Source organism: Ascaphus truei, chromosome 12, assembly GCF_040206685.1.
Source record: "Ascaphus truei isolate aAscTru1 chromosome 12, aAscTru1.hap1, whole genome shotgun sequence".
Lineage (NCBI taxonomy): Eukaryota > Metazoa > Chordata > Amphibia > Anura > Ascaphidae > Ascaphus > Ascaphus truei.
In genome coordinates this window covers 10,123,059-10,143,349 of record NC_134494.1, presented here as the reverse complement: position 1 = coordinate 10,143,349, position 20,291 = coordinate 10,123,059, and the positions used below count along the sequence as shown (strand labels likewise).

Genomic DNA, 20,291 nt, shown 5'->3' with positions numbered 1-20,291 from the left:
GGGAAAACACACTATTCTCTGTGTTAACAGCTACATTTCTTGGAGACCAAATACACAAAAAATCAGTGACACTGACTCCAAATCAGAGACAGTTGACATGTCTGGATTCTAAACACTATTCAGCATATGTACAGTATCAAGGCAAAAAGTGGTATGATTGCAGACCAAAACACTCTGCACCCTAGGAAGGAATGGGGGAAAAAAACGAATCACAGTGACCCAACCAATATGGCCGGTTAGCTCAGATGGTTAGAGCGTGGTGCTAATAACGCCAAGGTCGCGGGTTCGATCCCCGTACTGGCCAAAGTTTTACACGTATTTGACATATGTCTCTCTTTATAGACCCCTGACGAGTTAGTTTGAAGGATTATTCCTTTCGGAAGGATTGTTGATGCACTTTGTATAGACGCAAAAAGAGGGGGACAACATCCATCCTGTTGTAAGTGTACAAAAAGAGTGATTTCTTTCTTTGCCACTCCATTTTTATTTTTAACAAATGGTACAGTATATATCACCTTGGTACTACAGTATATGCAATGTAAATATGCGGATGAACAGAGCATAGAATATGTGTCTCTATCTATCTAGTTAGTAATGCTAACGATTGAGAAGCCCTGAATTGTAAGGATGGAAAAGATACCACCTGCATGTAGTACTTATGAACTCATGTAGTCATGTAGTCATGGCAAGCAGACAGCACGTCGCCCCCTATTGGCTGCAATCCTTCTGGGCTAAAAATAAAAACTATCTGCTGGCACGTTTTCTTTCTCAATCCGCCCCATTCACCAGGAAGAGAGACAGAAACAGTTCACCTCCGCATCCATTTCCTCTCTCACTTTAACGCTGGCTGCACCTGAGACCAAAACACTCTGCACCCTAGGAAGGAATGGGGGAAAAAAACGAATCACAGTGACCCAACCAATATGGCCGGTTAGCTCAGATGGTTAGAGCGTGGTGCTAATAACGCCAAGGTCGCGGGTTCGATCCCCGTACTGGCCAAAGTTTCACACGTATTTGACATATGTCTCTCTTTATAGACTCCTGACGAGTTAGTTTGAAGGATTATTCCTTTCGGAAGGATTGTTGATGCACTTTGTATAGACGCAAAAAGAGGGGGACAACATCCATCCTGTTGTAAGTGTGCAAAAAGAGTGATTTCTTTCTGTGCCACTCCATTTTTTTTTTAACAAATGGTACAGTATATATCACCTTGGTACTACAGTATATGCAATGTAAATATGCGGATGAACAGAGCATAGAATAAAGAAGAGAGCATAGAATAAAGAAGCAGCTAGCGCAAACAGTAATTATCACTGAAGTGACGTGAGTAATGCTAACGATTGAGAAGCCCTGAATTGTAAGGATGGAAAAGATACCACCTGCATGTAGTACTTATGAACTCATGTAGTCATGTAGTCATGGCAAGCAGACAGCACGTCGCCCCCTATTGGCTGCAATCCTTCTGGGCTAAAAATAAAAACTATCTGCTGGCACGTTTTCTTTCTCAATCCGCCCCATTCACCAGGAAGAGAGACAGAAACAGTTCACCTCCGCATCCATTTCCTCTCTCACTTTAACGCTGGCTGCACCTGAGACAGTGGGAGGGAAGTTGAGAGATCAAAAAAGAGTCACAACCATTCCAAATCCTGTCCTATCAACAGGCTGCTGCTGTCTCTCTGCTCTCAAGGAATTTAATTTGCATGGGAGGGACAAACTCATGTCTCTGCCTCTCTGCCTCTCTGCCTCTCTGCCTCTCTGCCTCTCTGCCTCTCTGCCTCTCTGCCTCTCTGCCTCTCTGCCTCTCTGCCTCTCTGCCTCTCTGCCTCTCTGCCTCTCTGCCTCTCTGCCTCTCTGCCTCTCTGCCTCTCTGCCTCTCTGCCTCTCTGCCTCTCTGCCTCTCTGCCTCTCTGCCTCTCTGCCTCTCTGCCTCTCTGCCTCTCTGCCTCTCTGTCTCTCTGCCTCCATGGCTGAACAGGTCTACTGTATACTAAAGCTCTAGACCTGTGAGCTAGCCTGTGTGATGTTGTCACAACGTATCCACGGACACATTGGGAATTGTGACATCATCATCATGATCATCACACAGACTGGCTGTCCTGTAAGAGACAGAAAGATAGATAGAGACACAGACGGAGAGATGCACTTAGAAATAGATATGCCCAGGCACAGACTGCATTGGGCTTCTGTATCCTACAATGACATTTGAATGAAAAAGAATTTCAGGGGAGTTACATGGTGCATATTTTAATATGAGATCTATACTGTATATATATGTTGTATTACTGTACATCATTTATTTGCCTCCAAATATCCGCCATATGTGAAGGGGCGTAAGTCTAAAATTTGCCTTCCTAGGTAAGAAACTGTTCTTACATACTGTATGACGCAACTGTATGCCAAAAACCTATCTATGAACACAGGGAAAACACACTATTCTCTGTGTTAACAGCTACATTTCTTGGAGACCAAATACACAAAAAATCAGTGACACTGACTCCAAATCAGAGACAGTTGACATGTCTGGATTCTAAACACTATTCAGCATATGTACAGTATCAAGGCAAAAAGTGGTATGATTGCAGACCAAAACACTCTGCACCCTAGGAAGGAATGGGGGAAAAAAACGAATCACAGTGACCCAACCAATATGGCCGGTTAGCTCAGATGGTTAGAGCGTGGTGCTAATAACGCCAAGGTCGCGGGTTCGATCCCCGTACTGGCCAAAGTTTCACACGTATTTGACATATGTCTCTCTTTATAGACTCCTGACGAGTTAGTTTGAAGGATTATTCCTTTCGGAAGGATTGTTGATGCACTTTGTATAGACGCAAAAAGAGGGGGACAACATCCATCCTGTTGTAAGTGTGCAAAAAGAGTGATTTCTTTCTGTGCCACTCCATTTTTTTTTTAACAAATGGTACAGTATATATCACCTTGGTACTACAGTATATGCAATGTAAATATGCGGATGAACAGAGCATAGAATAAAGAAGAGAGCATAGAATAAAGAAGCAGCTAGCGCAAACAGTAATTATCACTGAAGTGACGTGAGTAATGCTAACGATTGAGAAGCCCTGAATTGTAAGGATGGAAAAGATACCACCTGCATGTAGTACTTATGAACTCATGTAGTCATGTAGTCATGGCAAGCAGACAGCACGTCGCCCCCTATTGGCTGCAATCCTTCTGGGCTAAAAATAAAAACTATCTGCTGGCACGTTTTCTTTCTCAATCCGCCCCATTCACCAGGAAGAGAGACAGAAACAGTTCACCTCCGCATCCATTTCCTCTCTCACTTTAACGCTGGCTGCACCTGAGACAGTGGGAGGGAAGTTGAGAGATCAAAAAAGAGTCACAACCATTCCAAATCCTGTCCTATCAACAGGCTGCTGCTGTCTCTCTGCTCTCAAGGAATTTAATTTGCATGGGAGGGACAAACTCATGTCTCTGCCTCTCTGCCTCTCTGCCTCTCTGCCTCTCTGCCTCTCTGCCTCTCTGCCTCTCTGCCTCTCTGCCTCTCTGCCTCTCTGCCTCTCTGCCTCTCTGCCTCTCTGCCTCTCTGCCTCTCTGCCTCTCTGCCTCTCTGCCTCTCTGCCTCCATGGCTGAACAGGTCTACTGTATACTAAAGCTCTAGACCTGTGAGCTAGCCTGTGTGATGTTGTCACAACGTATCCACGGACACATTGGGAATTGTGACATCATCATCATGATCATCACACAGACTGGCTGTCCTGTAAGAGACAGAAAGATAGATAGAGACACAGACAGACAGATGCACTTAGAAATAGATATGCCCAGGCACAGACTGCATTGGGCTTCTGTATCCTACAATGACATTTGAATGAAAAAGAATTTCAGGGGAGTTACATGGTGCATATTTTAATATGAGATCTATACTGTATATATATGTTGTATTACTGTACATCATTTATTTGCCTCCAAATATCCGCCATATGTGAAGGGGCGTAAGTCTAAAATTTGCCTTCCTAGGTAAGAAACTGTTCTTACATACTGTATGACGCAACTGTATGCCAAAAACCTATCTATGAACACAGGGAAAACACACTATTCTCTGTGTTAACAGCTACATTTCTTGGAGACCAAATACACAAAAAATCAGTGACACTGACTCCAAATCAGAGACAGTTGACATGTCTGGATTCTAAACACTATTCAGCATATGTACAGTATCAAGGCAAAAAGTGGTATGATTGCAGACCAAAACACTCTGCACCCTAGGAAGGAATGGGGGAAAAAAACGAATCACAGTGACCCAACCAATATGGCCGGTTAGCTCAGATGGTTAGAGCGTGGTGCTAATAACGCCAAGGTCGCGGGTTCGATCCCCGTACTGGCCAAAGTTTCACACGTATTTGACATATGTCTCTCTTTATAGACTCCTGACGAGTTAGTTTGAAGGATTATTCCTTTCGGAAGGATTGTTGATGCACTTTGTATAGACGCAAAAAGAGGGGGACAACATCCATCCTGTTGTAAGTGTGCAAAAAGAGTGATTTCTTTCTGTGCCACTCCATTTTTTTTTTAACAAATGGTACAGTATATATCACCTTGGTACTACAGTATATGCAATGTAAATATGCGGATGAACAGAGCATAGAATAAAGAAGAGAGCATAGAATAAAGAAGCAGCTAGCGCAAACAGTAATTATCACTGAAGTGACGTGAGTAATGCTAACGATTGAGAAGCCCTGAATTGTAAGGATGGAAAAGATACCACCTGCATGTAGTACTTATGAACTCATGTAGTCATGTAGTCATGGCAAGCAGACAGCACGTCGCCCCCTATTGGCTGCAATCCTTCTGGGCTAAATATAAAAACTATCTGCTGGCACGTTTTCTTTCTCAATCCGCCCCATTCACCAGGAAGAGAGACAGAAACAGTTCACCTCCGCATCCATTTCCTCTCTCACTTTAACGCTGGCTGCACCTGAGACAGTGGGAGGGAAGTTGAGAGATCAAAAAAGAGTCACAACCATTCCAAATCCTGTCCTATCAACAGGCTGCTGCTGTCTCTCTGCTCTCAAGGAATTTAATTTGCATGGGAGGGACAAACTGATGTCTCTGCCTCTCTGCCTCTCTGCCTCTCTGCCTCTCTGCCTCTCTGCCTCTCTGCCTCTCTGCCTCTCTGCCTCTCTGCCTCTCTGCCTCTCTGCCTCTCTGCCTCTCTGCCTCTCTGCCTCTCTGCCTCTCTGCCTCTCTGCCTCTCTGCCTCTCTGCCTCTCTGCCTCTCTGCCTCTCTGCCTCTCTGCCTCTCTGCCTCTCTGCCTCCATGGCTGAACAGGTCTACTGTATACTAAAGCTCTAGACCTGTGAGCTAGCCTGTGTGATGTTGTCACAACGTATCCACGGACACATTGGGAATTGTGACATCATCATCATGATCATCACACAGACTGGCTGTCCTGTAAGAGACAGAAAGATAGATAGAGACACAGACGGAGAGATGCACTTAGAAATAGATATGCCCAGGCACAGACTGCATTGGGCTTCTGTATCCTACAATGACATTTGAATGAAAAAGAATTTCGTGGGAGTTACATGGTGCATATTTTAATATGAGATCTATACTGTATATATATGTTGTATTACTGTACATCATTTATTTGCCTCCAAATATCCGCCATATGTGAAGGGGCGTAAGTCTAAAATTTGCCTTCCTAGGTAAGAAACTGTTCTTACATACTGTATGACGCAACTGTATGCCAAAAACCTATCTATGAACACAGGGAAAACACACTATTCTCTGTGTTAACAGCTACATTTCTTGGAGACCAAATACACAAAAAATCAGTGACACTGACTCCAAATCAGAGACAGTTGACATGTCTGGATTCTAAACACTATTCAGCATATGTACAGTATCAAGGCAAAAAGTGGTATGATTGCAGACCAAAACACTCTGCACCCTAGGAAGGAATGGGGGAAAAAAACGAATCACAGTGACCCAACCAATATGGCCGGTTAGCTCAGATGGTTAGAGCGTGGTGCTAATAACGCCAAGGTCGCGGGTTCGATCCCCGTACTGGCCAAAGTTTCACACGTATTTGACATATGTCTCTCTTTATAGACTCCTGACGAGTTAGTTTGAAGGATTATTCCTTTCGGAAGGATTGTTGATGCACTTTGTATAGACGCAAAAAGAGGGGGACAACATCCATCCTGTTGTAAGTGTGCAAAAAGAGTGATTTCTTTCTGTGCCACTCCATTTTTTTTTTAACAAATGGTACAGTATATATCACCTTGGTACTACAGTATATGCAATGTAAATATGCGGATGAACAGAGCATAGAATAAAGAAGAGAGCATAGAATAAAGAAGCAGCTAGCGCAAACAGTAATTATCACTGAAGTGACGTGAGTAATGCTAACGATTGAGAAGCCCTGAATTGTAAGGATGGAAAAGATACCACCTGCATGTAGTACTTATGAACTCATGTAGTCATGTAGTCATGGCAAGCAGACAGCACGTCGCCCCCTATTGGCTGCAATCCTTCTGGGCTAAAAATAAAAACTATCTGCTGGCACGTTTTCTTTCTCAATCCGCCCCATTCACCAGGAAGAGAGACAGAAACAGTTCACCTCCGCATCCATTTCCTCTCTCACTTTAACGCTGGCTGCACCTGAGACAGTGGGAGGGAAGTTGAGAGATCAAAAAAGAGTCACAACCATTCCAAATCCTGTCCTATCAACAGGCTGCTGCTGTCTCTCTGCTCTCAAGGAATTTAATTTGCATGGGAGGGACAAACTCATGTCTCTGCCTCTCTGCCTCTCTGCCTCTCTGCCTCTCTGCCTCTCTGCCTCTCTGCCTCTCTGCCTCTCTGCCTCTCTGCCTCTCTGCCTCTCTGCCTCTCTGCCTCTCTGCCTCTCTGCCTCTCTGCCTCTCTGCCTCTCTGCCTCTCTGCCTCTCTGCCTCCATGGCTGAACAGGTCTACTGTATACTAAAGCTCTAGACCTGTGAGCTAGCCTGTGTGATGTTGTCACAACGTATCCACGGACACATTGGGAATTGTGACATCATCATCATGATCATCACACAGACTGGCTGTCCTGTAAGAGACAGAAAGATAGATAGAGACACAGACAGACAGATGCACTTAGAAATAGATATGCCCAGGCACAGACTGCATTGGGCTTCTGTATCCTACAATGACATTTGAATGAAAAAGAATTTCAGGGGAGTTACATGGTGCATATTTTAATATGAGATCTATACTGTATATATATGTTGTATTACTGTACATCATTTATTTGCCTCCAAATATCCGCCATATGTGAAGGGGCGTAAGTCTAAAATTTGCCTTCCTAGGTAAGAAACTGTTCTTACATACTGTATGACGCAACTGTATGCCAAAAACCTATCTATGAACACAGGGAAAACACACTATTCTCTGTGTTAACAGCTACATTTCTTGGAGACCAAATACACAAAAAATCAGTGACACTGACTCCAAATCAGAGACAGTTGACATGTCTGGATTCTAAACACTATTCAGCATATGTACAGTATCAAGGCAAAAAGTGGTATGATTGCAGACCAAAACACTCTGCACCCTAGGAAGGAATGGGGGAAAAAAACAAATCACAGTGACCCAACCAATATGGCCGGTTAGCTCAGATGGTTAGAGCGTGGTGCTAATAACGCCAAGGTCGCGGGTTCGATCCCCGTACTGGCCAAAGTTTCACACGTATTTGACATATGTCTCTCTTTATAGACTCCTGACGAGTTAGTTTGAAGGATTATTCCTTTCGGAAGGATTGTTGATGCACTTTGTATAGACGCAAAAAGAGGGGGACAACATCCATCCTGTTGTAAGTGTGCAAAAAGAGTGATTTCTTTCTGTGCCACTCCATTTTTTTTTTAACAAATGGTACAGTATATATCACCTTGGTACTACAGTATATGCAATGTAAATATGCGGATGAACAGAGCATAGAATAAAGAAGAGAGCATAGAATAAAGAAGCAGCTAGCGCAAACAGTAATTATCACTGAAGTGACGTGAGTAATGCTAACGATTGAGAAGCCCTGAATTGTAAGGATGGAAAAGATACCACCTGCATGTAGTACTTATGAACTCATGTAGTCATGTAGTCATGGCAAGCAGACAGCACGTCGCCCCCTATTGGCTGCAATCCTTCTGGGCTAAATATAAAAACTATCTGCTGGCACGTTTTCTTTCTCAATCCGCCCCATTCACCAGGAAGAGAGACAGAAACAGTTCACCTCCGCATCCATTTCCTCTCTCACTTTAACGCTGGCTGCACCTGAGACAGTGGGAGGGAAGTTGAGAGATCAAAAAAGAGTCACAACCATTCCAAATCCTGTCCTATCAACAGGCTGCTGCTGTCTCTCTGCTCTCAAGGAATTTAATTTGCATGGGAGGGACAAACTCATGTCTCTGCCTCTCTGCCTCTCTGCCTCTCTGCCTCTCTGCCTCTCTGCCTCTCTGCCTCTCTGCCTCTCTGCCTCTCTGCCTCTCTGCCTCTCTGCCTCTCTGCCTCTCTGCCTCTCTGCCTCTCTGCCTCTCTGCCTCTCTGCCTCTCTGCCTCTCTGCCTCTCTGCCTCTCTGCCTCTCTGCCTCTCTGCCTCCATGGCTGAACAGGTCTACTGTATACTAAAGCTCTAGACCTGTGAGCTAGCCTGTGTGATGTTGTCACAACGTATCCACGGACACATTGGGAATTGTGACATCATCATCATGATCATCACACAGACTGGCTGTCCTGTAAGAGACAGAAAGATAGATAGAGACACAGACAGACAGATGCACTTAGAAATAGATATGCCCAGGCACAGACTGCATTGGGCTTCTGTATCCTACAATGACATTTGAATGAAAAAGAATTTCAGGGGAGTTACATGGTGCATATTTTAATATGAGATCTATACTGTATATATATGTTGTATTACTGTACATCATTTATTTGCCTCCAAATATCCGCCATATGTGAAGGGGCGTAAGTCTAAAATTTGCCTTCCTAGGTAAGAAACTGTTCTTACATACTGTATGACGCAACTGTATGCCAAAAACCTATCTATGAACACAGGGAAAACACACTATTCTCTGTGTTAACAGCTACATTTCTTGGAGACCAAATACACAAAAAATCAGTGACACTGACTCCAAATCAGAGACAGTTGACATGTCTGGATTCTAAACACTATTCAGCATATGTACAGTATCAAGGCAAAAAGTGGTATGATTGCAGACCAAAACACTCTGCACCCTAGGAAGGAATGGGGGAAAAAAACGAATCACAGTGACCCAACCAATATGGCCGGTTAGCTCAGATGGTTAGAGCGTGGTGCTAATAACGCCAAGGTCGCGGGTTCGATCCCCGTACTGGCCAAAGTTTCACACGTATTTGACATATGTCTCTCTTTATAGACTCCTGACGAGTTAGTTTGAAGGATTATTCCTTTCGGAAGGATTGTTGATGCACTTTGTATAGACGCAAAAAGAGGGGGACAACATCCATCCTGTTGTAAGTGTGCAAAAAGAGTGATTTCTTTCTGTGCCACTCCATTTTTTTTTTAACAAATGGTACAGTATATATCACCTTGGTACTACAGTATATGCAATGTAAATATGCGGATGAACAGAGCATAGAATAAAGAAGAGAGCATAGAATAAAGAAGCAGCTAGCGCAAACAGTAATTATCACTGAAGTGACGTGAGTAATGCTAACGATTGAGAAGCCCTGAATTGTAAGGATGGAAAAGATACCACCTGCATGTAGTACTTATGAACTCATGTAGTCATGTAGTCATGGCAAGCAGACAGCACGTCGCCCCCTATTGGCTGCAATCCTTCTGGGCTAAATATAAAAACTATCTGCTGGCACGTTTTCTTTCTCAATCCGCCCCATTCACCAGGAAGAGAGACAGAAACAGTTCACCTCCGCATCCATTTCCTCTCTCACTTTAACGCTGGCTGCACCTGAGACAGTGGGAGGGAAGTTGAGAGATCAAAAAAGAGTCACAACCATTCCAAATCCTGTCCTATCAACAGGCTGCTGCTGTCTCTCTGCTCTCAAGGAATTTAATTTGCATGGGAGGGACAAACTCATGTCTCTGCCTCTCTGCCTCTCTGCCTCTCTGCCTCTCTGCCTCTCTGCCTCTCTGCCTCTCTGCCTCTCTGCCTCTCTGCCTCTCTGCCTCTCTGCCTCTCTGCCTCTCTGCCTCTCTGCCTCTCTGCCTCTCTGCCTCTCTGCCTCTCTGCCTCTCTGCCTCTCTGCCTCTCTGCCTCTCTGCCTCCATGGCTGAACAGGTCTACTGTATACTAAAGCTCTAGACCTGTGAGCTAGCCTGTGTGATGTTGTCACAACGTATCCACGGACACATTGGGAATTGTGACATCATCATCATGATCATCACACAGACTGGCTGTCCTGTAAGAGACAGAAAGATAGATAGAGACACAGACAGACAGATGCACTTAGAAATAGATATGCCCAGGCACAGACTGCATTGGGCTTCTGTATCCTACAATGACATTTGAATGAAAAAGAATTTCAGGGGAGTTACATGGTGCATATTTTAATATGAGATCTATACTGTATATATATGTTGTATTACTGTACATCATTTATTTGCCTCCAAATATCCGCCATATGTGAAGGGGCGTAAGTCTAAAATTTGCCTTCCTAGGTAAGAAACTGTTCTTACATACTGTATGACGCAACTGTATGCCAAAAACCTATCTATGAACACAGGGAAAACACACTATTCTCTGTGTTAACAGCTACATTTCTTGGAGACCAAATACACAAAAAATCAGTGACACTGACTCCAAATCAGAGACAGTTGACATGTCTGGATTCTAAACACTATTCAGCATATGTACAGTATCAAGGCAAAAAGTGGTATGATTGCAGACCAAAACACTCTGCACCCTAGGAAGGAATGGGGGAAAAAAACGAATCACAGTGACCCAACCAATATGGCCGGTTAGCTCAGATGGTTAGAGCGTGGTGCTAATAACGCCAAGGTCGCGGGTTCGATCCCCGTACTGGCCAAAGTTTCACACGTATTTGACATATGTCTCTCTTTATAGACTCCTGACGAGTTAGTTTGAAGGATTATTCCTTTCGGAAGGATTGTTGATGCACTTTGTATAGACGCAAAAAGAGGGGGACAACATCCATCCTGTTGTAAGTGTGCAAAAAGAGTGATTTCTTTCTGTGCCACTCCATTTTTTTTTTAACAAATGGTACAGTATATATCACCTTGGTACTACAGTATATGCAATGTAAATATGCGGATGAACAGAGCATAGAATAAAGAAGAGAGCATAGAATAAAGAAGCAGCTAGCGCAAACAGTAATTATCACTGAAGTGACGTGAGTAATGCTAACGATTGAGAAGCCCTGAATTGTAAGGATGGAAAAGATACCACCTGCATGTAGTACTTATGAACTCATGTAGTCATGTAGTCATGGCAAGCAGACAGCACGTCGCCCCCTATTGGCTGCAATCCTTCTGGGCTAAATATAAAAACTATCTGCTGGCACGTTTTCTTTCTCAATCCGCCCCATTCACCAGGAAGAGAGACAGAAACAGTTCACCTCCGCATCCATTTCCTCTCTCACTTTAACGCTGGCTGCACCTGAGACAGTGGGAGGGAAGTTGAGAGATCAAAAAAGAGTCACAACCATTCCAAATCCTGTCCTATCAACAGGCTGCTGCTGTCTCTCTGCTCTCAAGGAATTTAATTTGCATGGGAGGGACAAACTGATGTCTCTGCCTCTCTGCCTCTCTGCCTCTCTGCCTCTCTGCCTCTCTGCCTCTCTGCCTCTCTGCCTCTCTGCCTCTCTGCCTCTCTGCCTCTCTGCCTCTCTGCCTCTCTGCCTCTCTGCCTCTCTGCCTCTCTGCCTCTCTGCCTCTCTGCCTCTCTGCCTCTCTGCCTCTCTGCCTCTCTGCCTCTCTGCCTCCATGGCTGAACAGGTCTACTGTATACTAAAGCTCTAGACCTGTGAGCTAGCCTGTGTGATGTTGTCACAACGTATCCACGGACACATTGGGAATTGTGACATCATCATCATGATCATCACACAGACTGGCTGTCCTGTAAGAGACAGAAAGATAGATAGAGACACAGACGGAGAGATGCACTTAGAAATAGATATGCCCAGGCACAGACTGCATTGGGCTTCTGTATCCTACAATGACATTTGAATGAAAAAGAATTTCAGGGGAGTTACATGGTGCATATTTTAATATGAGATCTATACTGTATATATATGTTGTATTACTGTACATCATTTATTTGCCTCCAAATATCCGCCATATGTGAAGGGGCGTAAGTCTAAAATTTGCCTTCCTAGGTAAGAAACTGTTCTTACATACTGTATGACGCAACTGTATGCCAAAAACCTATCTATGAACACAGGGAAAACACACTATTCTCTGTGTTAACAGCTACATTTCTTGGAGACCAAATACACAAAAAATCAGTGACACTGACTCCAAATCAGAGACAGTTGACATGTCTGGATTCTAAACACTATTCAGCATATGTACAGTATCAAGGCAAAAAGTGGTATGATTGCAGACCAAAACACTCTGCACCCTAGGAAGGAATGGGGGAAAAAAACGAATCACAGTGACCCAACCAATATGGCCGGTTAGCTCAGATGGTTAGAGCGTGGTGCTAATAACGCCAAGGTCGCGGGTTCGATCCCCGTACTGGCCAAAGTTTCACACGTATTTGACATATGTCTCTCTTTATAGACTCCTGACGAGTTAGTTTGAAGGATTATTCCTTTCGGAAGGATTGTTGATGCACTTTGTATAGACGCAAAAAGAGGGGGACAACATCCATCCTGTTGTAAGTGTGCAAAAAGAGTGATTTCTTTCTGTGCCACTCCATTTTTTTTTTAACAAATGGTACAGTATATATCACCTTGGTACTACAGTATATGCAATGTAAATATGCGGATGAACAGAGCATAGAATAAAGAAGAGAGCATAGAATAAAGAAGCAGCTAGCGCAAACAGTAATTATCACTGAAGTGACGTGAGTAATGCTAACGATTGAGAAGCCCTGAATTGTAAGGATGGAAAAGATACCACCTGCATGTAGTACTTATGAACTCATGTAGTCATGTAGTCATGGCAAGCAGACAGCACGTCGCCCCCTATTGGCTGCAATCCTTCTGGGCTAAAAATAAAAACTATCTGCTGGCACGTTTTCTTTCTCAATCCGCCCCATTCACCAGGAAGAGAGACAGAAACAGTTCACCTCCGCATCCATTTCCTCTCTCACTTTAACGCTGGCTGCACCTGAGACAGTGGGAGGGAAGTTGAGAGATCAAAAAAGAGTCACAACCATTCCAAATCCTGTCCTATCAACAGGCTGCTGCTGTCTCTCTGCTCTCAAGGAATTTAATTTGCATGGGAGGGACAAACTCATGTCTCTGCCTCTCTGCCTCTCTGCCTCTCTGCCTCTCTGCCTCTCTGCCTCTCTGCCTCTCTGCCTCTCTGCCTCTCTGCCTCTCTGCCTCTCTGCCTCTCTGCCTCTCTGCCTCTCTGCCTCTCTGCCTCTCTGCCTCTCTGCCTCTCTGCCTCCATGGCTGAACAGGTCTACTGTATACTAAAGCTCTAGACCTGTGAGCTAGCCTGTGTGATGTTGTCACAACGTATCCACGGACACATTGGGAATTGTGACATCATCATCATGATCATCACACAGACTGGCTGTCCTGTAAGAGACAGAAAGATAGATAGAGACACAGACAGACAGATGCACTTAGAAATAGATATGCCCAGGCACAGACTGCATTGGGCTTCTGTATCCTACAATGACATTTGAATGAAAAAGAATTTCAGGGGAGTTACATGGTGCATATTTTAATATGAGATCTATACTGTATATATATGTTGTATTACTGTACATCATTTATTTGCCTCCAAATATCCGCCATATGTGAAGGGGCGTAAGTCTAAAATTTGCCTTCCTAGGTAAGAAACTGTTCTTACATACTGTATGACGCAACTGTATGCCAAAAACCTATCTATGAACACAGGGAAAACACACTATTCTCTGTGTTAACAGCTACATTTCTTGGAGACCAAATACACAAAAAATCAGTGACACTGACTCCAAATCAGAGACAGTTGACATGTCTGGATTCTAAACACTATTCAGCATATGTACAGTATCAAGGCAAAAAGTGGTATGATTGCAGACCAAAACACTCTGCACCCTAGGAAGGAATGGGGGAAAAAAACGAATCACAGTGACCCAACCAATATGGCCGGTTAGCTCAGATGGTTAGAGCGTGGTGCTAATAACGCCAAGGTCGCGGGTTCGATCCCCGTACTGGCCAAAGTTTCACACGTATTTGACATATGTCTCTCTTTATAGACTCCTGACGAGTTAGTTTGAAGGATTATTCCTTTCGGAAGGATTGTTGATGCACTTTGTATAGACGCAAAAAGAGGGGGACAACATCCATCCTGTTGTAAGTGTGCAAAAAGAGTGATTTCTTTCTGTGCCACTCCATTTTTTTTTTAACAAATGGTACAGTATATATCACCTTGGTACTACAGTATATGCAATGTAAATATGCGGATGAACAGAGCATAGAATAAAGAAGAGAGCATAGAATAAAGAAGCAGCTAGCGCAAACAGTAATTATCACTGAAGTGACGTGAGTAATGCTAACGATTGAGAAGCCCTGAATTGTAAGGATGGAAAAGATACCACCTGCATGTAGTACTTATGAACTCATGTAGTCATGTAGTCATGGCAAGCAGACAGCACGTCGCCCCCTATTGGCTGCAATCCTTCTGGGCTAAATATAAAAACTATCTGCTGGCACGTTTTCTTTCTCAATCCGCCCCATTCACCAGGAAGAGAGACAGAAACAGTTCACCTCCGCATCCATTTCCTCTCTCACTTTAACGCTGGCTGCACCTGAGACAGTGGGAGGGAAGTTGAGAGATCAAAAAAGAGTCACAACCATTCCAAATCCTGTCCTATCAACAGGCTGCTGCTGTCTCTCTGCTCTCAAGGAATTTAATTTGCATGGGAGGGACAAACTGATGTCTCTGCCTCTCTGCCTCTCTGCCTCTCTGCCTCTCTGCCTCTCTGCCTCTCTGCCTCTCTGCCTCTCTGCCTCTCTGCCTCTCTGCCTCTCTGCCTCTCTGCCTCTCTGCCTCTCTGCCTCTCTGCCTCTCTGCCTCCATGGCTGAACAGGTCTACTGTATACTAAAGCTCTAGACCTGTGAGCTAGCCTGTGTGATGTTGTCACAACGTATCCACGGACACATTGGGAATTGTGACATCATCATCATGATCATCACACAGACTGGCTGTCCTGTAAGAGACAGAAAGATAGATAGAGACACAGACGGAGAGATGCACTTAGAAATAGATATGCCCAGGCACAGACTGCATTGGGCTTCTGTATCCTACAATGACATTTGAATGAAAAAGAATTTCAGGGGAGTTACATGGTGCATATTTTAATATGAGATCTATACTGTATATATATGTTGTATTACTGTACATCATTTATTTGCCTCCAAATATCCGCCATATGTGAAGGGGCGTAAGTCTAAAATTTGCCTTCCTAGGTAAGAAACTGTTCTTACATACTGTATGACGCAACTGTATGCCAAAAACCTATCTATGAACACAGGGAAAACACACTATTCTCTGTGTTAACAGCTACATTTCTTGGAGACCAAATACACAAAAAATCAGTGACACTGACTCCAAATCAGAGACAGTTGACATGTCTGGATTCTAAACACTATTCAGCATATGTACAGTATCAAGGCAAAAAGTGGTATGATTGCAGACCAAAACACTCTGCACCCTAGGAAGGAATGGGGGAAAAAAACGAATCACAGTGACCCAACCAATATGGCCGGTTAGCTCAGATGGTTAGAGCGTGGTGCTAATAACGCCAAGGTCGCGGGTTCGATCCCCGTACTGGCCAAAGTTTAACACGTATTTGACATATGTCTCTCTTTATAGACCCCTGACGAGTTAGTTTGAAGGATTATTCCTTTCGGAAGGATTGTTGATGCACTTTGTATAGACGCAAAAAGAAGGGGACAACATCCATCCTGTTGTAAGTGTACAAAAAGAGTGATTTCTTTCTGTGCCACTCCATTTTTTTTTTAACAAATGGTACAGTATATATCACCTTGGTACTACAGTATATGCAATGTAAATATGCGGATGAACAGAGCATAGAATAAAGAAGAGAGCATAGAATAAAGAAGCAGCTAGCGCAAACAGTAATTATCACTGAAGTGACGTGAGTAATGCTAACGATTGAGAACCCCTGAATTGTAAGGATGGAAAAGATACCACCTGCATGTAGTACTTATGAACTCATGTAGTCATGTAGTCATGGCAAGCAGACAGCACGTCGCCCCCTATTGGCTGCAATCCTTCTGGGCTAAAAATAAAAACTATCTGCTGCCACGTTTTCTTTCTCAATCCGCCCCATTCACCAGGAAGAGAGACAGAAACAGTTCACCTCCGCATCCATTTCCTCTCTCACTTTAACGCTGGCTGCACCTGAGACAGTGGGAGGGAAGTTGAGAGATCAAAAAAGAGTCACAACCATTCCAAATCCTGTCCTATCAACAGGCTGCTGCTGTCTCTCTGCTCTCAAGGAATTTAATTTGCATGGGAGGGACAAACTGATGTCTCTGCCTCTCTGCCTCTCTGCCTCTCTGCCTCTCTGCCTCTCTGCCTCTCTGCCTCTCTGCCTCTCTGCCTCTCTGCCTCTCTGCCTCTCTGCCTCTCTGCCTCTCTGCCTCTCTGCCTCTCTGCCTCTCTGCCTCTCTGCCTCTCTGCCTCTCTGCCTCTCTGTCTCTCTGCCTCCATGGCTGAACAGGTCTACTGTATACTAAAGCTCTAGACCTGTGAGCTAGCCTGTGTGATGTTGTCACAACGTATCCACGGACACATTGGGAATTGTGACATCATCATCATGATCATCACACAGACTGGCTGTCCTGTAAGAGACAGAAAGATAGATAGAGACACAGACGGAGAGATGCACTTAGAAATAGATATGCCCAGGCACAGACTGCATTGGGCTTCTGTATCCTACAATGACATTTGAATGAAAAAGAATTTCAGGGGAGTTACATGGTGCATATTTTAATATGAGATCTATACTGTATATATATGTTGTATTACTGTACATCATTTATTTGCCTCCAAATATCCGCCATATGTGAAGGGGCGTAAGTCTAAAATTTGCCTTCCTAGGTAAGAAACTGTTCTTACATACTGTATGACGCAACTGTATGCCAAAAACCTATCTATGAACACAGGGAAAACACACTATTCTCTGTGTTAACAGCTACATTTCTTGGAGACCAAATACACAAAAAATCAGTGACACTGACTCCAAATCAGAGACAGTTGACATGTCTGGATTCTAAACACTATTCAGCATATGTACAGTATCAAGGCAAAAAGTGGTATGATTGCAGACCAAAACACTCTGCACCCTAGGAAGGAATGGGGGAAAAAAACGAATCACAGTGACCCAACCAATATGGCCGGTTAGCTCAGATGGTTAGAGCGTGGTGCTAATAACGCCAAGGTCGCGGGTTCGATCCCCGTACTGGCCAAAGTTTTACACGTATTTGACATATGTCTCTCTTTATAGACCCCTGACGAGTTAGTTTGAAGGATTATTCCTTTCGGAAGGATTGTTGATGCACTTTGTATAGACGCAAAAAGAGGGGGACAACATCCATCCTGTTGTAAGTGTGCAAAAAGAGTGATTTCTTTCTGTGCCACTCCATTTTTTTTTTAACAAATGGTACAGTATATATCACCTTGGTACTACAGTATATGCAATGTAAATATGCGGATGAACAGAGCATAGAATAAAGAAGAGAGCATAGAATAAAGAAGCAGCTAGCGCAAACAGTAATTATCACTGAAGTGACGTGAGTAATGCTAACGATTGAGAACCCCTGAATTGTAAGGATGGAAAAGATACCACCTGCATGTAGTACTTATGAACTCATGTAGTCATGTAGTCATGGCAAGCAGACAGCACATCGCCCCCTATTGGCTGCAATCCTTCTGGGCTAAAAATAAAAACTATCTGCTGGCACGTTTTCTTTCTCAATCCGCCCCATTCACCAGGAAGAGAGACAGAAACAGTTCACCTCCGCATCCATTTCCTCTCTCACTTTAACGCTGGCTGCACCTGAGACAGTGGGAGGGAAGTTGAGAGATCAAAAAAGAGTCACAACCATTCCAAATCCTGTCCTATCAACAGGCTGCTGCTGTCTCTCTGCTCTCAAGGAATTTAATTTGCATGGGAGGGACAAACTGATGTCTCTGCCTCTCTGCTTCTCTGCTTCTCTGCCTCTCTGCCTCTCTGCCTCTCTGCCTCTCTGCCTCTCTGCCTCTCTGCCTCTCTGCCTCTCTGCCTCTCTGCCTCTCTGCCTCTCTGCCTCTCTGCCTCTCTGCCTCTCTGCCTCTCTGCCTCTCTGCCTCTCTGCCTCTCTGCCTCCATGGCTGAACAGGTCTACTGTATACTAAAGCTCTAGACCTGTGAGCTAGCCTGTGTGATGTTGTCACAACGTATCCACGGACACATTGGGAATTGTGACATCATCATCATGATCATCACACAGACTGGCTGTCCTGTAAGAGACAGAAAGATAGATAGAGACACAGACGGAGAGATGCACTTAGAAATAGATATGCCCAGGCACAGACTGCATTGGGCTTCTGTATCCTACAATGACATTTGAATGAAAAAGAATTTCAGGGGAGTTACATGGTGCATATTTTAATATGAGATCTATACTGTATATATATGTTGTATTACTGTACATCATTTATTTGCCTCCAAATATCCGCCATATGTGAAGGGGCGTAAGTCTAAAATTTGCCTTCCTAGGTAAGAAACTGTTCTTACATACTGTATGACGCAACTGTATGCCAAAAACCTATCTATGAACACAGGGAAAACACACTATTCTCTGTGTTAACAGCTACATTTCTTGGAGACCAAATACACAAAAAATCAGTGACACTGACTCCAAATCAGAGACAGTTGACATGTCTGGATTCTAAACACTATTCAGCATATGTACAGTATCAAGGCAAAAAGTGGTATGATTGCAGACCAAAACACTCTGCACCCTAGGAAGGAATGGGGGAAAAAAACGAATCACAGTGACCCAACCAATATGGCCGGTTAGCTCAGATGGTTAGAGCGTGGTGCTAATAACGCCAAGGTCGCGGGTTCGATCCCCGTACTGGCCAAAGTTTTACACGTATTTGACATATGTCTCTCTTTATAGACCCCTGACGAGTTAGTTTGAAGGATTATTCCTTTCGGAAGGATTGTTGATGCACTTTGTATTGACGCAAAAAGAGGGGGACAACATCCATCCTGTTGTAAGTGTGCAAAAAGAGTGATTTCTTTCTGTGCCACTCCATTTTTTTTTTAACAAATGGTACAGTATATATCACCTTGGTACTACAGTATATGCAATGTAAATATGCGGATGAACAGAGCATAGAATAAAGAAGAGAGCATAGAATAAAGAAGCAGCTAGCGCAAACAGTAATTATCACTGAAGTGACGTGAGTAATGCTAACGATTGAGAACCCCTGAATTGTAAGGATGGAAAAGATACCACCTGCATGTAGTACTTATGAACTCATTTAGTCATGTAGTCATGGCAAGCAGACAGCACGTCGCCCCCTATTGGCTGCAATCCTTCTGGGCTAAAAATAAAAACTATCTGCTGGCACGTTTTCTTTCTCAATCCGCCCCATTCACCAGGAAGAGAGACAGAAACAGTTCACCTCCGCATCCATTTCCTCTCTCACTTTAACGCTGGCTGCACCTGAGACAGTGGGAGGGAAGTTGAGAGATCAAAAAAGAGTCACAACCATTCCAAATCCTGTCCTATCAACAGGCTGCTGCTGTCTCTCTGCTCTCAAGGAATTTAATTTGCATGGGAGGGACAAACTGATGTCTCTGCCTCTCTGCCTCTCTGCCTCTCTGCCTCTCTGCCTCTCTGCCTCTCTGCCTCTCTGCCTCTCTGCCTCTCTGCCTCTCTGCCTCTCTGCCTCTCTGCCTCTCTGCCTCTCTGCCTCTCTGCCTCTCTGCCTCTCTGCCTCTCTGCCTCTCTGCCTCTCTGCCTCTCTGCCTCCATGGCTGAACAGGTCTACTGTATACTAAAGCTCTAGACCTGTGAGCTAGCCTGTGTGATGTTGTCACAACGTATCCACGGACACATTGGGAATTGTGACA

General features: G+C 44.1%; 13 non-coding genes across 13 annotated transcripts; all 13 read left to right on the top strand.

Moving 5' to 3' along the window:
- Positions 1 to 230: 230 nt before the first annotated feature.
- Positions 231 to 304, top strand: TRNAI-AAU (transfer RNA isoleucine (anticodon AAU)). Its single transcript has one exon. It is a non-coding gene; the product is annotated as a tRNA-Ile (tRNA).
- Positions 305 to 925: 621 nt separating this feature from the next.
- TRNAI-AAU (transfer RNA isoleucine (anticodon AAU)) lies at positions 926 to 999 on the top strand. Its single transcript has one exon. It is a non-coding gene; the product is annotated as a tRNA-Ile (tRNA).
- Positions 1,000 to 2,649: 1,650 nt separating this feature from the next.
- TRNAI-AAU (transfer RNA isoleucine (anticodon AAU)) lies at positions 2,650 to 2,723 on the top strand. Its single transcript has one exon. It is a non-coding gene; the product is annotated as a tRNA-Ile (tRNA).
- A 1,562-nt stretch (positions 2,724 to 4,285) lies between these two features.
- Positions 4,286 to 4,359, top strand: TRNAI-AAU (transfer RNA isoleucine (anticodon AAU)). The gene has a single exon. It is a non-coding gene; the product is annotated as a tRNA-Ile (tRNA).
- Positions 4,360 to 5,977: 1,618 nt separating this feature from the next.
- On the top strand, positions 5,978 to 6,051 carry TRNAI-AAU (transfer RNA isoleucine (anticodon AAU)). Its single transcript has one exon. It is a non-coding gene; the product is annotated as a tRNA-Ile (tRNA).
- A 1,570-nt stretch (positions 6,052 to 7,621) lies between these two features.
- On the top strand, positions 7,622 to 7,695 carry TRNAI-AAU (transfer RNA isoleucine (anticodon AAU)). Its single transcript has one exon. It is a non-coding gene; the product is annotated as a tRNA-Ile (tRNA).
- Positions 7,696 to 9,297: 1,602 nt separating this feature from the next.
- TRNAI-AAU (transfer RNA isoleucine (anticodon AAU)) lies at positions 9,298 to 9,371 on the top strand. Its single transcript has one exon. It is a non-coding gene; the product is annotated as a tRNA-Ile (tRNA).
- A 1,594-nt stretch (positions 9,372 to 10,965) lies between these two features.
- Positions 10,966 to 11,039, top strand: TRNAI-AAU (transfer RNA isoleucine (anticodon AAU)). The gene has a single exon. It is a non-coding gene; the product is annotated as a tRNA-Ile (tRNA).
- Positions 11,040 to 12,641: 1,602 nt separating this feature from the next.
- TRNAI-AAU (transfer RNA isoleucine (anticodon AAU)) lies at positions 12,642 to 12,715 on the top strand. The gene has a single exon. It is a non-coding gene; the product is annotated as a tRNA-Ile (tRNA).
- Positions 12,716 to 14,277: 1,562 nt separating this feature from the next.
- Positions 14,278 to 14,351, top strand: TRNAI-AAU (transfer RNA isoleucine (anticodon AAU)). The gene has a single exon. It is a non-coding gene; the product is annotated as a tRNA-Ile (tRNA).
- A 1,546-nt stretch (positions 14,352 to 15,897) lies between these two features.
- On the top strand, positions 15,898 to 15,971 carry TRNAI-AAU (transfer RNA isoleucine (anticodon AAU)). The gene has a single exon. It is a non-coding gene; the product is annotated as a tRNA-Ile (tRNA).
- Positions 15,972 to 17,557: 1,586 nt separating this feature from the next.
- Positions 17,558 to 17,631, top strand: TRNAI-AAU (transfer RNA isoleucine (anticodon AAU)). Its single transcript has one exon. It is a non-coding gene; the product is annotated as a tRNA-Ile (tRNA).
- Positions 17,632 to 19,217: 1,586 nt separating this feature from the next.
- TRNAI-AAU (transfer RNA isoleucine (anticodon AAU)) lies at positions 19,218 to 19,291 on the top strand. The gene has a single exon. It is a non-coding gene; the product is annotated as a tRNA-Ile (tRNA).
- Positions 19,292 to 20,291: the final 1,000 nt, after the last annotated feature.